Here is a 16,391-nt window from a genome sequence, read left to right on the forward strand (position 1 = left end):
CAAGGTAAAGCCATGGAAGGCACTGCATGGGCTTCAGGCTTCTACCCTGCAGCTACTTGGTTCAAGGCAAGGGTCAGCTTCCCTTTTTCCAGCAGAGACTTTTGGTTCCAATAGCTGGTGAGAAAGATTATTGTTGTTTGTGGTTTAGAAAGAAGGGAGGGTGAACAAGTATGCTTGGCTCTTTTACTCAGTTTTCATATCTATAAAGCACGGGTGACAATTTTGCCTTCTTCAAGAGGGGTGTTTGAAGGATTACAGATAGAAAACACTCAGAAATTCCCCATTTCACAGTTGGGACACATTAGCAATCCATGTGGGAACTTTTAGATGGGCCTTACCTAAGCGACAGTGGGCAATACGTGGTATAAACACATTGCCTCTAACGTGGTGGTTGTTCTCTAGGCACTGTATCTGCAATAGAGCTGCTATTTTACTACATGCTGGGAGACTTCTCCCTTTGTTTAGGGTTGTGCAGAATCCAGCTGTGACTTTGCTGGCAGAACTGCACTTCCAGCAGAGTGAGAGTTTGCGTGTGCATTGCTGGGTCACATGTTCTACCATTGCCATCAGCTCGAATGAAGTTTGGTTAGTGGGCCATGGTGCCTGCAGGCTCTTGGAGGCTGGCATGCTTCTGCAAGTACCCGACTGGGACCGTGCCTTGTACCTCGAGTCTTTTGCATGAATTACAAGTGTTTGTGTTTTTATGGCATTGCAGTTGCACTCCCTGTTGGCTCTGGAGATTCAGAAGTAACCCTCTGTCATGACAGCATGACTTCTTCTGGATTTTTATCCTGTGAGACTGAGAGCAGAATGCAACCCTAAAGGCTTTCAGCAATGTTAGCTTGCCCTGATTGCTAGTATATGAGAAACGTGCCGTGCTGGCTCTTCTTTGATATCTTCCCTGGATTTGTGCTGCTGCAAGGCTTCTCTGATCTCTGCTGCTAAATGACACAACCTAGAAGAGCAATGTTATATGTGAACTTTTCAGAAAAGGATCTCACTGTTTTAAAACCAGAGTGATCTCTGGGAAAAGAATTACTTAAATCTTTGATGCTGCCAAAGGCCAGGCAGCTGGGGCATTTAGAAGAAATCCAATTGTTCAAATAGTGAGAGCACTGAAAGAAAAACGTTAGTGTCAATCTCAGGTTAATTGGAAAATATTCAAAGGGCTTTGTTTTGCTTAATTTTGAGGTTAGAAGTTCCCCGGGGTTCTATGAAAAGAATGTAATACTGGCAGCTCCTTTGAAATGAGCAGGAGTAGGCTGCAAAGCAAAGAACTGAGAGAGGATGTGACCTCCTGGTGGACAACTGGATGGGGCAGCAGGAAAGCAAAGACGAGAAAGCTGTGCAACTGCTCTTGCTTCAAAAGAAGTTAGTGGCGTGGCATAAATTGATAGGTATGAAAATACCACTCCGACGACAAATTCATCCACTGTTCATCCCAACGCAAAGACCAGGTTGCCTAGCTCCAAGCATTCCCCGGCTGCACACGCAGCCTGTGGGAAGCACAAGACATCCAGGTGTGCCATGACTCTGCTGGTCTGTTAGAAAATCAACAGCAGCATCAGCGGGAAGCTTGGAGCGGCTCCGCAACGAAAGCCCAGCTTCTTGGATTAACTGTATGCACTCGTTAAGGCCAGCCCTTTATCTTTTGTTTTTTTTCTTGTTAACATAAAGCGTTTTGGGGCAAGGAGTGTCTTAGCTTACATTTGTGTAGTTATCCCAAAGAACAGTAACCTGCCTGTGGTCCTGGGGCTGTGAGCTGTGTGTGTGGGAGGCTGGAGCCTGCAGAGCCTGTTCTGCTTTGGGAGTCACACAGGGAATCCCTGGGGCTGTGGGAAGTGATACAGCAGCCGGGTTCTGTCCTCTCTTTGCCCTACACGAGGGTAATTTCAGCTGAGCACATCTCTGCACCATCTACAATAGGACTGTGTCAGGAGATAGAGACTTTTCATCACACTCACTAGGAGAAGTTTTGAGAGCAGTTCCTCAGCAGGGAATTATGAGCTGGAGGAGCCTACTGGAAAGAGTCCAACCTATTTCTGGGGAAAAGAAAACTCCAGGACTCTGAGACCCAGTGTATTGCCTCAGAAGCATTTCAAGCCATTGGAAAGCATGAAAGTTGCTAACCATGTTGAGGGTTGCGTTGTGTTTAACAGCATACCTGGGTTACAGAGAGGTGGTGAAGGGATGGGAGCAAGGGCACGTAATAACCAAGAGACAAGGCTGAAGTACCTGGGAAGTGAGCAGAGGAACAATCTGAGAGCATCACCTCCAGCAGACCTCTGAGAAGAAGGAGTCTGGCTGCCTTTCAGAGCAGAGTCCCGCAGGCTTCTTGTTAAGAACAAGGGTTTCTCAACCCTTTTGGCCTTATACGTCTACTCTGCTGATTGAAAAATCACTTCTATTGATTGAAGAACTCTTTTCCTGCTAGTAATCTGAGTCACAGAGTAAGGAAAACAAGTTTCAGGTCTCTTATTATTCTGAGGGGATTTTTTTTGTTTTGTTTTTCTTGCTCACTTTGAACCGCTCTGTCAAAGACTGGGACTGACTGTTCTAGTCCGATCAACTTCATAAGTCAGATCACCAAAACAAGTAGTTACCCTTGCATCAAAAGCTGTGGGCTCTAGTCTACACTCAGGAAGGCAGCCAGTCTTGAGATGCAGACAGTGGGAGAAACAATCCATCAATTCACTTGTTTTGGACCAGCCCATTCCACCCCAAGTTCATGATGCAGGTTTTGTTTTCCTTCTGAGTTTGTCTGGCTGGCTCAGGTTTCCCAGCCCCTGCTTTTTGTTCTCTATTTTACCTGCAACTTTAAGTGTGTGGTAGTAAACAGTAGTTTTCCTTCCTGGGGAAACCAGACAATACCTGTACACTGTCATAAAGTTGTACATTGAACTTTTCTTTTTGTTCTTGCAGTCCTAAGGCTCTGGGAACACTTATTATCAGTGTTGTGTAATTGTCACAGTGCACTCTGAGAGTCAACAATATGTTGTAGGAAGGCCAAGAGCCAACACCTGTGTGGACCAACCCATTCTATCCAACAATGAGCACCTGAACAACTTTAGCCTCGCGCTGTGTGCTGTCATTATTGTTTGCATCACTCAGAACTTCCAGTTTACATAAAATCTGGATTGCAGGTTGCATAAAGAACAAGAGGAAATTCTGGATAAAAAAAACAAACCCACAACAACCAACACCTTATCTGTAGTGATAAACTGGGCATCATATATATGTCATCTTAGACTGGGTGCAATTTTATGCTGATATAGAGTAGCATCACTCCTTAAGGTAGATACTTTTTTTTGACTAGTTCTTTAGTGGAAGTAAGCTGCCATTTGCTGTCAACAAAAGCATATTTGGAAACTTTATTTTGTATTTCCACTCTGCAGTGTTCCGGCTCTGAGCTTTCAGCTTTGTAACACTTACAAATTTCTTGTGGTAACCCAGAAGTAGAAAGGTGGGAAGTCTGGGTTACCTAGAACAAGGTGTAAGGAAGGTGTTCCTACCCTCTGTTAGAAGCATAGCACAAAGGGAATGGAAACCAAAATAAAATGTCGTTCTGGACAGAGCTTGGAGTGATGTTCTTTGACACAAGGTGTTGAAAAGTTCCATTAAATAAATGGCTGTTTACAAAAGATACAAAGGAAAGACAGGACTGGAAGCCAAGCACTTTTTCTGTGCCCTGGAAATTAATTGCTTCCAAAGAGTTATCCCAGGAAGTTTAGGCTGTTTACTCTGTAGATGTTGCCATGGCCTTATCTTTAAGTTTGTCCATCATTGGCTAGCACTAAGCTGCTCATTGTCTGAAGTCTGTATGAGTTCATCTCAGCGTTGATCACTGCTCACTGTAATGGTGTGGTGTTTTGCACTCTGACCCCTGTGGCCAGTTTGTGTTCATTGCTAAATGCAAGTTGAGGCCTTGTTTTTGATTTCCTTTGTTATGTACAAAAGACTATCAGACTTAAAGGTGAGTAATTAAACTACAGTTTTTTAGTGCTCCTGGCTGTTTTCTCATGTGTGAGTTTGATTTGGGTTGGTTTGGACTTGAGTCTGGTGATATTAGAGTGGCCAAAAGAGAAATGCAGACTTGCACAATACTCTAGACAAGCTTCTGGAGGCGCAGACATATGTAAGTCTTAGAAGCTCATATTTCTATTGCTGAAGTCTTTTACAAAACTCTTGAGTAACCTTAACCAGAACACTGAATCTTTCTGAACTTGGGGAATAGCATTAACCTCCTAGGGGCTGACTAGTGTGGTGTGAGATTTAGCTAATATTTGTAGAAGAGTAATTCTTTAGAGGCATATGAGTCTTAGCTAATATTTACAGAACGCTTTGAGGTCTTGGAATAGATGCTGCTACCAAAGGGTGAAGTGGTATTCACATGTTCTGTCATGTCAGAGTTGTTTACAAATAGAATAGAATGGTGTTTTGAAGGTCAGGGACCTTGAGAACAATAGCGGGTTTGAAGTACTCATTTATTTTTTACCAAGTTCAGATGCCTGGCATACACTAGCATTTCATTTATATAAAAGATGTGATCAAACATTTTGGTTGTTTAAAAGAGTTGTTTTGCTTGTTTTTAGGCTGTTGAAATGTCAGATGGTAAAAACAACCAAGAGTTCCAGATGGGGCAATCGGAAGAGAAACATGCTGAAGATGATAATGAGAAAGTTCTGGATTCTCTCAACTGGGAGTCCCATGTCCTCACCTGTGGCTTCCAAACACAATCACTGTTCAAGTCTTGTGCAAAGCAGCATGCCATGAGGAAGTTCTTCATTATCAGGGTAAGCAAAGCCTGCAAGAGTTTATTTTCCCTGTTCACTAGTCCATGTATGCTGGGAATTGTTTGGGAGCTGGAATCTCATTTGGAATACTGAGCTTTTATACGGCTGAGAAAATCATAAGCACCCTGCTTTAACAACCCCAGATCTCATCAGGAGCTTCACGACTTAGGTTACCAGGAAGAAGAAGAGTTTGATCTCATTCACTGGTATTTGTACTGTGATTTTCACCAGCAGATGAATCTCGTTGTCGCCCTAACTTCTGGTGAGGATATGGGCTAAATCTGTATATGAGTAATGGTGGAAGACCAGCGATATAATAAATGCTGGAAAATCCCTGGTCCATTATGGAGAAGTAAAAACTCATGCAAAGGGATTTATCTAATAAGATAGCTCATTTAATTAAAAAAAAAACAAACACCCCAACCACCACCCACCTAGTCTATGGCTAGCTTTCCTGAAGACAAAGGGAGGCATCGTTTGTGCTGGCAAAGCTAACCCTGACTTAAAATCAGACTAAACAGTTGGTAAAAATTGCAGTTCTTGTTTGTTTACACTTGAAGCTGTGCTAGGCACCGACGGCTGAAGCTGTAGCAAATTCCTAATGTATGTTGCTGTCTAATTTGTTATACTGGGGGTGGTTTATTCCCTGGTGCTTAGGAAGCAGAGTTCACTAGAGGGAACTGAAATTAGCTTGCAGTGACAAGCTGTAGTGCCTGGTGACCTCTTCTTTGATGCTGGGAAATGTAAGGGTGTTGTTAGGGGGTGCTTGGCTGATCACTGCCATTTATTGTGTCAGACATGTACTGCAAGGGCGCATTTCAGAGCCCTTTAAACTCCTGCTGCTTTCACTCAGACAGAAGTTGCTTGGCACCTTGTAAGGCTGTGTACTTACTTTCTACACTGATTTGAAGGATAGACAGAGAGACTTTTGGGGAGGAAAAAATAGCATTAAACGCCACTAATCTCTGGCATGTTGCGAATGTGGTCTTCAGTTCTGTCTTCTAGACTGCTATTCTGAAACAGCACCTCAGGAGAGCCATGCTCATCAGCAGAGACACTTGTAAGCAGTCATCAGTAGCTGTCCGTGAGCTGTTGTACCCAAAAGACAAAGGGAGAGGGGCAGTAATTATCCCTGAATTTAACAATTATGAACACATGATGTATAGAGGAACGAAGCTAAACTCAAGGGATTGCTACTATCCAATTAATGGCTCTTTGTTGCCTTGACATAGCCTGCACTGTGCTGGAAGCAGCAGCACTCCAATGGGCAAGTTCCCAGTGCTTACATTTGGATCTTACCACTTCAGATTTGCTTCATGCTCCCCAAAACCAGTCTGGAGATCTCAACCAGATACCACACTGCCTGTGTGAGTCAAATAACATGAATGTAAACCCAAGTATTATGATTATGTGAGAAAGTCATTTTTTACTGACTTTGAATCAAATGTTGTGAAGTGGATCAGAGAGGCACTTTGGGGTCTACAGGTATTGACAATACCTTCCGAAACTGAATGCTTCTTGCTAGTGGAAAAAATATCAGGCTTTATTAATTACAGCCCTTTTTCTCAGTCCTTTCGCTCTACATTTCTCTGTGGAAAGCAGCTTTATCTCCACTGAGCAAAGACAATCAATACAATCAAATTAGAGCTGTTCAGGAGGAGTGTTAGGGAGGTTGAAACAACTGAAAATGCTCCTTGTTCCGTGTACTGTGCTGACGTGAAAAGCCACTCACTTTGAAGCCTGGGGGCTTTTTAGGCCAACAGCAGCTGGTCTGTGGTCTTAAAATGAACATATACAAAAGATCCTGAGGCTTCTTGAAGAGCATCATGCGAGGTCTGGGGCCTTCACACAACTCTCACACTGCCCCATAACTGACATGACACCCCCAGTTGCTCCATATTCCCCTCCAGCTCTGTTTTTTCTACTACTGTGGATGTTAATGCTTCTTATAGAATCAGCCTGATTCCCTTTCTGGTAGTTTTAGGAAAGCTCCTAAGTAATGTGTGCTACAAGGAATCCAACTAAATGTGTTAGGATTTTCTATAAACCAAAGGGAGATGATCGCAGTAACTCATCAGGCTCCCTATGCTTCTGTCCTGGGTTCTGTTGGAACAGACAAGATCTTGAGACTGTTTTGGTAGTTGCAGATATTTTGTTTTGAGTGACCAAGGTACTGCATATTCAGAGTTGGTATGTCTCACCTTGTGATGAATCCTATGATGGACTTCAAGTGAGGATATCATGGCTGCCTTGTTGCCATCTGCACAAGGTATGTTGGAACACGGATGTTTTTAGCCAAGTAGAGGGTAGCAGATGCGATATCTGAATCATTTTGACTTGGATGCTGCGAAGTGCAGGATGTGAAGCAAACTAATGTTAATGGCTCTCTACAAGGGCACCACCTACACATTTGATGATCCAGAATCAAAGCAGAACTAGTTATGTTTTAGCTGTGATCTTTTATTGTCAGGCTTATTTTACTATTTTTTTGCAACATTCCCTCATTTGGCCAGGAGTGTTCGACCAAACCAGAGAAGATCCTTGTCGTGAAGAGTTCAGGGGAAACGTCACAGAGCTCTTCGCTGTTAAGTGGGAGGTCATGAAGAGTGTGGAGCCTGGCTGCGGTGCTGATATGTGTGATAGGTTGGTGGAAAGAAGACAAGCCTGTGAGAGATGCAGCATGGTGGTGCATTTGAGGTATGTGAACAAAAAACAAGTGCCCAAGCATCTAGCTTATGTTGGTCTTTGTGCTACCATTGCTTCACAAGGCACTGGTATTTGGTCTGGCTCATCTAGAGGCAGGCATACACTTAGACTGCAGACCTACTGCCAGTAATGTTTTTTCTGAAGTGATTGCTAGGTAAGTCAATTATGTCGCTCCTCTTAGAATGGGAACTATTAATTACATGAATTAGAGACACGGAGCAAAAATGATCAAAGCAGGTGGTAAAATGGGATACCAAGATACACAGTGTGGTTTAATGCTTATGATGCCTGTACACTGTGAATGTCTTTGAAGATGGGTGATACATAATGTTTCTAATTGATTATATTAGCAAGAGTGTTATCTGGAGGGCATTTGATGGAGATTCAGGAAATCTGGCTCTGTTTCTTGGTATTTCATTGGCCATCTGAGCAAGTTAATTCCTATTCCTGTGCCTTAGTTGTTCCACCATTAAAAGGCAGATAATCACCCATAAAACAGAGATAATTATACTGTCCTGTTTGAAAAGGATGTAGAGACCAACTGATTACAAGTTCTGGATGCATTTTTGAAGTTATTACTATTTGCTTTGTTTAGATAAGTTAATAATAACAGACATGTCAGTGTCAGTGGATGTGCGACTTGCTTTGAGCTGGCAAGGAGAGATGGGAACTTGAATCATTATTGATTTTCACTTTAAAGGTCTCTGCTAGCAATTTATTTAAAGGAAACAATAAAGGTTGATGCCAGAACTCTTCTTTTTGCTGGAACTGTGTTCTTCTCTGCAGTATCTATTTCTAGTTAAGAAAACCCTAGCAGTTGGCAAATGACAACTCTTCTCTCTAATAGGTGCCACATCACTCATGTCTGGGAGTGTAAATGTTCTGTACTTAAGGATCATTGCAGGTGGCACCCTAGATGTAGCAGAGGCAAGAATAACATCTATTGCTGTTCCTGATGCTTCTGAGGTCTCCCAAAGCCATTTGGAAAGTGCAGAAGTAGACAGTGGCAGGATCAGGTTTAGATGCTTTTGAAAGCCATTTTGTGCTAAACAGATATATATCAGCATGAGACATCATTCACAAAATGCCATCTATTGAGAGAAGGCCCTTTTTCCAAGTCTTAAGTACTACTCCCCCCTTGATACTTTCTGAAAAGTTTGGCATATTTCTACTTGTCATCCTAAAGAGGAGCAGAAAAGAAGTCACTGCCTGATCTTGAGTTAGTGAAGGTTGATGTAGGCAGGTGACCATCCATACCAGTAAGAGAATGGATAACTGCTGGAGGAGCCAGCACAAATGATAAAGAGCTGGCATTGATATATTCCCTCACTGTCACGCTATTGCTATTCAACATGCAAGAAAAGGCTTTTGAAAGGACGAGAAAGCTTAGGTTAGAATCACTGCGCAGCGTCAATTTCCATGGCAGTGTTGTGGCAGTGAATGCCTCTCACTTTTCACCAGAGTCGGATTTGAACTCAGAATGAAGTCATTTCACACCTTGTTGCAGCTCAGGCAAAGTCCATAATCAAAAATCACTTTCTGCTTTTATAGGAAGTGGTACATCGTAAAAGAAGCATCAGTTGATCTTAGTGGAGTGGGTGAAAGCAGAAAAAAAGTAAAGTAAATTACTTTCTCACCTGTGAAGACCAGTCTTGCAAAGACAGTATAAAAATCTCCCAGCCTAGCAGACAGACGGTACTGCGTGGTCAGAAAGCTTTCATCCCAGGTGTCACAGAAAAACCTTCTTGTTGCTAAATCTCAAGCTGAAAGTGCCAAGTCTGTCTTTTTTGCATTTTTGCCACGACAGGCCAAAGCTGATGCTGGATGCTGTTCAAATGCACTCCAAGCCTCAGTCGGTCTCTTCTCCAAAGAGCTTACATTTGGAACAGACCAAACAAAGAGGACATGAAGCTTTTTTCTTAAACCATTTTTAAGCTGGTGTTGGCACACATAGGTAACTGCACTCAAAAAAATTGCTATTATCCAGTTGTGGACAGCATAGGAAATATACCTGGATTCCAGCAGCAACTGATTGGATCACTTGATACTCTGTCAATGGGCTTCTTGCATTTTCTTTGAGGATACAGCTTCATCAACACAGACATCTCATCAAATGTCCACTCTATAGCAGCTGCCCAGGATCTGTACCACTGCACTGGATAGGCTCTGTGATGCAGGGATTTTCCAGCTGAAATGGGAATCCATGTAGACAGATTTCCCTGAACACAAAGACCAGATTGATGTTTTCGTGCTTGTAATTTTATCCCTGCTAGTGATATTTTGCCTCCTGCTCCTTCCTCTCCTTTGTGTGTGCGTGTTAATTTTTTTAGGGATGGAGTTAATTAGGCAGCCAACTCTGCAATATCACAGTGGTGTTTGGTCTGGCAAGTGGCATCCCTGGGGCTATGATCCATACACTGAAGCCTGTAGCATAATGGTAACTACAGTGAAATTATCTTGTAATGGCTGGGTGCATACTGCCATGGCAGTGTAATTACACAGCAAATACTGCAGGCTGCTTTGCCTAATGACTGGCTGAGCGCCATCTGGAAGTGACAGTAAGTGCAGGTCCCTTATAGGAGGAATGGTGCTGTGATCCTCTGATGCTGTCAGGCACGTCTACATTCTTCCTGGACCACTGGAGGTAACACCTCCTTCTAGCAACAGTACTCAAGATAGCACTTGTCTGTCCTGGCAATCATGCGTATTTGCTTTATTTTTTAAATAGCCCATCTAGCAAAGAAGGACAAATGCGAAGTGACCTGCTCTTCCTTTTGTGAAGCACAGCTGAGTTGCTGAGGATGTCATGCTGGCTGATGTGACAATTTGCACTTCCTTTGGACAGCCTGTCCTCTAGGTCCTGTGCTTTGTTGTGCATTGTGAAGGTGTGTCAGTTGGATTTCAAGCCAGTTCAACTACAGCAGGAATTTATGTAAGATTTGGAAACGTTTGATGGGTATTCATTATAAAGAATAGCTGGTGTTTGTCATGTCAGGGCTTTAAGTTTTTGCCTGTAGATGGAAGATTTTTGAGCTGCTTACTGGCAACCAAACAGATTGTGCTTACGCAGCCTTCACTGGGACACTCTAGGACACAAGAGCATTCAAGATTTCTATGATGACAAATACTTGTGAATCAGGCTACCAAAAAATACCTGCTTGCAGCCCACAGCGTTTTCCTTCCTTCTCCAGACATCAAGACTTGAAGTAATCATTTCTTCTTCAGAGCATGAATCCTGTGATCAACAGAATGAGTGTCTGAGAGTGGCTTCACTAAAAGATGACACCCAAACAACTTGTAATAAAATCAAGACGAATTTGACACCGCAAATTTTAAGCGGCTTTGGAAAATAACTTCCAGAACTACAGCTAATTATTTACAAATCTCTGGGAGTGTTCGTCTGAGAGGGCCCCGAGCGCTTCCCGGATCTTGCGCGCAGCATAGCATTCAGGTGCCATAGTTTCAACTGTCACTGTTCAGGAGAAAAAGCCTTACCAAAAAGCCAGTGAAATCATTCAAAAGCTGAATGTATTTTACATTTGAAAATATTAAGGCTATTACTAAGGTTCCTAGGTCACCCGGATGCTGATGTGGCTGATTATACCAAGTCTGTTTGGTTGTTGGAGGTCTTTGCAATATAAGTCAGCTTAGTTAATGCATTCAGATCTGTGTTATTAGTTACCCCAAATCAGCTGGAAAAGCTGCTGGCTTTTATTTCTGAAATGAAATGGAATATGCTCAGTCTCCGCACGACAGGCATGAAGAATCATTCTGTCAATTCTCTTCCTGCCAGCTGATGCCAGGGTCAGAGAAGTAGGTCACACCTTCCTGGTTTTGAGATGGAGCAATACTCATTTTAGACCAATTTGCTCTGAGCACAGAGCTCATCTGCTGGGTTGAACCAGGGCATTGTTGCTTTCTCTAGTGCATTGTTCTGCTCTCCCTCTAATTAGCTCCAAATGTTTCTTATGCCTGGAACACAGTGGTAGTGATGAATAATGGCCTCTCTTCTCTTAACCCTTTGACCCCTAATTTGGCTGTGCTCTCCCACCTAGATGCTTTCCCTTTCTGACACGCACCGGTGCTGTGTCAGTCTGATAGCTGCCTGTATCAGACTCGCTGACCCATAACCCCCTCTCTCCCATTCTGTGAATTGAGTACGAGAGTGCAGGAGCATGGTCTCAGCTCCAGCATCTACTTTTAGGATTGTGATGGCTGCTTTGTGTGAGCATACGTAAAGACGCACTGCTGTTGGTCCTGGAAAGGTGGAAAGCTGCTGTCAGTGAAGCCCTTCTGCTTTGGAGATGACCTGCCTAGAGAAGCAGTGTGGCTTGTTGATTTGTAGATGTGCTGATTTGCAGAACTGCAAAGAAGAAGAAAGGCATTGCAAGCTGATTGTAGGAGATGAGTTTTAACTGCTAAACAGGAGTCCCCCTCTGATGTGGTTTCTTATCGGGGCAGGGTGCAGACATTTGGGAGGTCATGTATGTGAACAGACATGTGCGTTCAAGCTGGAGGAAAGCAGGAGTGATACTTACCAGGGCTTGCCATGAGTTAGCTGCAGTTAGCGGGAGGAAGGAGAGCAGACTTACTGCAGACAGGGGGAACGCTTGGAGAAGTTTGTACTAGGGCCTATGCGTGTCCTACAAAAGAGTACAGTGTCAAAACACATTCTAACACCTTCCTTCTCACAGCAAACCCTCTTGCTTTAATTTGTGGCTTGTTTTTTTTTTTCTCGTTGTTGTTGTTTGTTTGTTTTCCCGATTCAGAAAAATGAGCCGTCTGCCCAGTGTGCTGAGCTCCCCCTAGTGCAGCAGGCAGGCAGCTTTTGGAGGCCTGGCAGATGTCACCTGGACCAGCATTCCCACTTCTGCACGTGTGGCCGTCATCCCCTGCATGGTGCAGCATGCCGTGTCTGCTGTGTTTTGCAGTGAGCTCCCTCTCTGTCACTGACAGCACCTTTCAGCCTTGACAAAACACTTGGAAGCATCTGCAAGCCCTTCAGCAGCAGAGGAACGGTGAGCCCCAAGTGCTGTGTGTTCTGCATGCTCTTTACCTGCCTTCTTCCTGCACCACCCCTGTGCTGCTCCCGCAGTGAAGTGCCTGTGAGTTATTGCAAAGGCCAGCGCGCTGTCATCACATGCTGTCTGTTTTATAACTCTCCAGTCTTGTAAAGCACTGACATTTGGTTAGGTTGGAAACGCTCTGCAGCTGGAACAGCACTGCTTTGTGCCTCTGGTGGGAAAGGCTGAGCTTTTGTTTATGTTGGTGTTGTCTGTCCTACAGCACACAAGGGTTGGGCTGAGGCTGGGGGTGTTTCTGTGGTGTGATACTTTTGGATGCTTGAGTCACAGGTCTGTCTCTGTCTATGAAACTCCCAAGGAGCTGTATCCACTATAAATCCATTTTCCTTCAAGAAAGATCTCCCTGTGGCCTCGGTCTTGGGGCAAAGAGGGTAGACGCTGCAGATGTTATTTTGCTACGTGACTTCAGTGTGACTAATGTCTTCGGAGGATCAAAACTTTGAAATTGACACAGATCTCTTCTCCATCACTTTCACATACCAGTTCCTACCCCAGTCTCTTCCCAGCTCATGCCATAGCCCAAGAATTGGTATGTCAGCTGGAGCAGAGCACAACCCCATCTGTTGGCTGTGGGCAGTTTGGCTTGGAGAATGGTTTCTGTAGGCACATGCTCTTTCTTTGAACAGATAGGTAATGACTGGGCAACAGGAGCTGTACGAATAGGTAGAGGCCACCTCTGTTTCTTGTGTGGTGAAGTCCTTGGGGCTGCTATCACTTCTGCATTGACACAGCTTGTGAAAGGAGTTTGTGAAGTTGGAAGTCAGCCTTCGCCACTGAAAGACAATTACCTGCAAGAAGAACCTTGATATTTGTAGACTGTAATTAAAACAAAAGACCATTTTGCTAATCTACTCTCACCCTCTGCTTCATTCAGACAAGACCTGAACCCATAATGTCTGCATCAAGGCTAATAATTCACTGCTAAGCTGCAGCACGTATTTCAGAAAGACAGCAAATTTTGTTTTAAGTGCTGTAGGGGTGGAAAATAAAACTCTCTCCTACATCATTTGTTCAAGTGATTATCCACTGGCATTATCACAAGTTTTAATTTTTAAATGCTTGTATTATTTCCAGTTTGATTGTATCCAGCTCTCACTTTGAGCTTCTGGATCCAGTTATATTTTTGTTTGTTAGGTTCTTGGAGGCTTTTAGCATCTCACAGTCCCCCACTGAGACATGTTAATAGATCTAGATCAAATTTCCCCCAAAGCTTTGCTTCAGTAAGCCAGGTGGATCAGGCTGCTGAAGTGTCTCCTCCTTTCTTGCTCTTGCATCATCTGGAATCGAATGATATGTTATGTTGGATCAGTCATCTGTTCAGAACGGCATCTGACCACCTTCTATTTGATGATGCTTCAACACACGCCATTAAAAGTACTTCTTTTACTTGTGTCTGTTCTCTAGCCCAAAACCAGCAGTGAATATTTTCCACTGACTAACCCAGATGGACCAAAACCCAAAGCCAATGGCAGGAGCTACCTGCCTTCTACAACGGGGCACGGGCAGCAGGGAATGGGGCTGTGCAAGAGGGGATCCAGGCTGCTCCTGGGAGCGCTGCAGAGCTCTGGGACCAGCGCTCCCAGCAGCCAGGGCTTCTGCCCCGCTGAACACAACTGGGCTGTGTTTACTACTCCTTTGCAATCCATTTCTCTCCTCAACTCGAGGTTTTGGTCGCTTGTTTGCTATTGCCCTCTAGTGGCAATAACATCGCCGTTGGCTTGGGTTCCTAAAGTGTTCTGTTTTCTGCAGATATTCTACCGCTTATTACCCTTGGGCAATCGTCTTGTTGACACGATGGATTTCAGTAATATTACTTACCCGGAGTTTAGCATTCAGCTTTATTAATTTGAGCTTTATGCTATACAGGAAGGAAAACTTGCTCTCAACTGTAGATAACTAACGACTGCCGTGTCTCAGAATAAAATAGACTTTCATTTCTTGCTCATCAAAATGTTTGACAACAGAAGCTGAGGAAGAATATGCCATTTCTTAAAATAATTCAGAGTCCTGCAGAGTCTGAGCTCTGCACTGAACTTTGTGTGTACAGTCAGCACTGACCAGCCTGGTGCATGGCCAGCTCTCTGTTGTATTGGAAATCTTGCCTTATTTCTGTTTGTATTTCTTTTCAAGGGGTTTGTTTTTATTGTAAAGAGTGGGCTATTTAAAGCACACTACCTTCCCATGAATCTTTATGCTGTCAGACAAACCGAATCACATATGGGAAGATGCTGGCTAATCAGGGTCTGCCTTTTTATAGAGATTCTAGAAGATACTTTATTAATGAGACCTAGATTTCTTTCCCTGGTTGTAATGCGGAGAGATCTTAATAAGCAATAAAATGCTTTGTCTGCAATCACTTTTGAGAGGCTAAAAAGGAAAATAATGCTATGACTAATGTGATTGCTCTCCCTACACTGCCATCCGGTGGATGCAAAATTCATTTTTTGTGACTGGAAAGGGAAATTCTTCTACTGATATCACAGCTTCCAAACTTGGACCGAGCTGACTCTCACTCGTAACACAGTTTCCAGGCTAGTGAGGAAAATGTTGGCTAGCATCTAATTTTAGTTAATTTATGTTAAAGAAAGAAGCTTTCTAATCTCCCATCTAAAATAAAACATCATTTACACTGGAATGGGAAGTAGACCCATCTAGATCTTGACAAAGGACTCTGAAAACCTCCTTGACTCTTCACTTTCAACATCTGGCATGGACAGTCCAAGCCACTCAGTGCTCCTATTCTGTATGCTTTTGGCAAATGAAGGCTGAGTTCCTATTCTGATTTTCAGATAGCCAGAATAGGGGCTAGAAGCAGCAGAGCCTTGTGTCAGATGCTGTGCTGTGTTTTTGGTGAGAGGTGGGAAGGCATGGGGCTGGGAGTTAACACTCTGCTTTTCTTTCTAGGACTGACAGATGTAATGAGAAGGAGCAAGATGTGCAGATCATGGCCTCCTATCTGCTGAGCTGCTTCTGAGCGCAGCAAATCCTGCTGACCACCATCAGCCATGGTAGCTGCTTCGCTATCCCAGGAATGTAGCTGGAGAAGTGAGTACCAGGAGGAGACAGTGGCAGCAAGAGGGGTCAAGTCCCTTGGCTGAATGCACAGCTGTTTGGCCTCTGCTATTGCTTGCAACTTTCTCCAGTCTGATTGGGTTGATGGTTGGACTAGATGATCTTAGTGGTCTCTTCCAACTTTAACGATGCTATGATTCTGTTATTTTAATTCTGAAATACCTCTAGGGCCGAGCACTGTGGAAATCTCTGCCGTGGTCATTTGAATGCTGTGTGCGTTAATCCAGTAGTTGTAGCAACAGGATTTCCTGTGCCTCTCTCTCCAAGAGGCTGTGGGAGTGGAGTGACAACCTGGTTGCTTACAGCCTAGGAGCAGGGCTAGAGGTTTGGTTAGGTGGGGTTGGTGCTACTTGCTTGTACTGCGTATCTCATAAATTCAAATGTTTAGGAGGGTGCAGCAACATCTGGAAGATGGTGAACTGCTACAGCGAGGAAAACTGCATGATCCAGAACAGAATGGCCAGCCCTAGGAAGCTGAGCTGGAAGGATCATTAGGGCATTTCAGGTGCTGTGGGTGGGCCAGGTAATCACCAGGAGGTGGCATCCATCCTCCAGAGACACTGCAGCACGTGCTGGGCATGGTGCCTGTCCTTATCTGTGAGCCTTGTGCTTTTTCTAGATCATTCTCGGTCTGTGCAGAGGCTCTGCGGGGTATCTGGGACCAGCCAGGTCTTGGTCTGTAGGCTGGAGGTGAGAAGTCCTCACCCCCATCTCACAGCACTGCCAGCGCGTTCCC

At 44.0% G+C, this 16,391-nt stretch overlaps 1 long non-coding RNA gene across 1 annotated transcript; it reads left to right on the forward strand.

Moving 5' to 3' along the window:
- Positions 4,610-15,716, forward strand: LOC110398831. Its single transcript, XR_002438652.1, has 4 exons — positions 4,610-4,793; positions 7,307-7,490; positions 12,269-12,517; positions 15,488-15,716. It is a non-coding gene; the product is annotated as an uncharacterized LOC110398831 (long non-coding RNA).

The sequence above is a fragment of the Numida meleagris genome, chromosome 4, assembly GCF_002078875.1.
Source record: "Numida meleagris isolate 19003 breed g44 Domestic line chromosome 4, NumMel1.0, whole genome shotgun sequence".
Classification (NCBI taxonomy): domain Eukaryota; kingdom Metazoa; phylum Chordata; class Aves; order Galliformes; family Numididae; genus Numida; species Numida meleagris.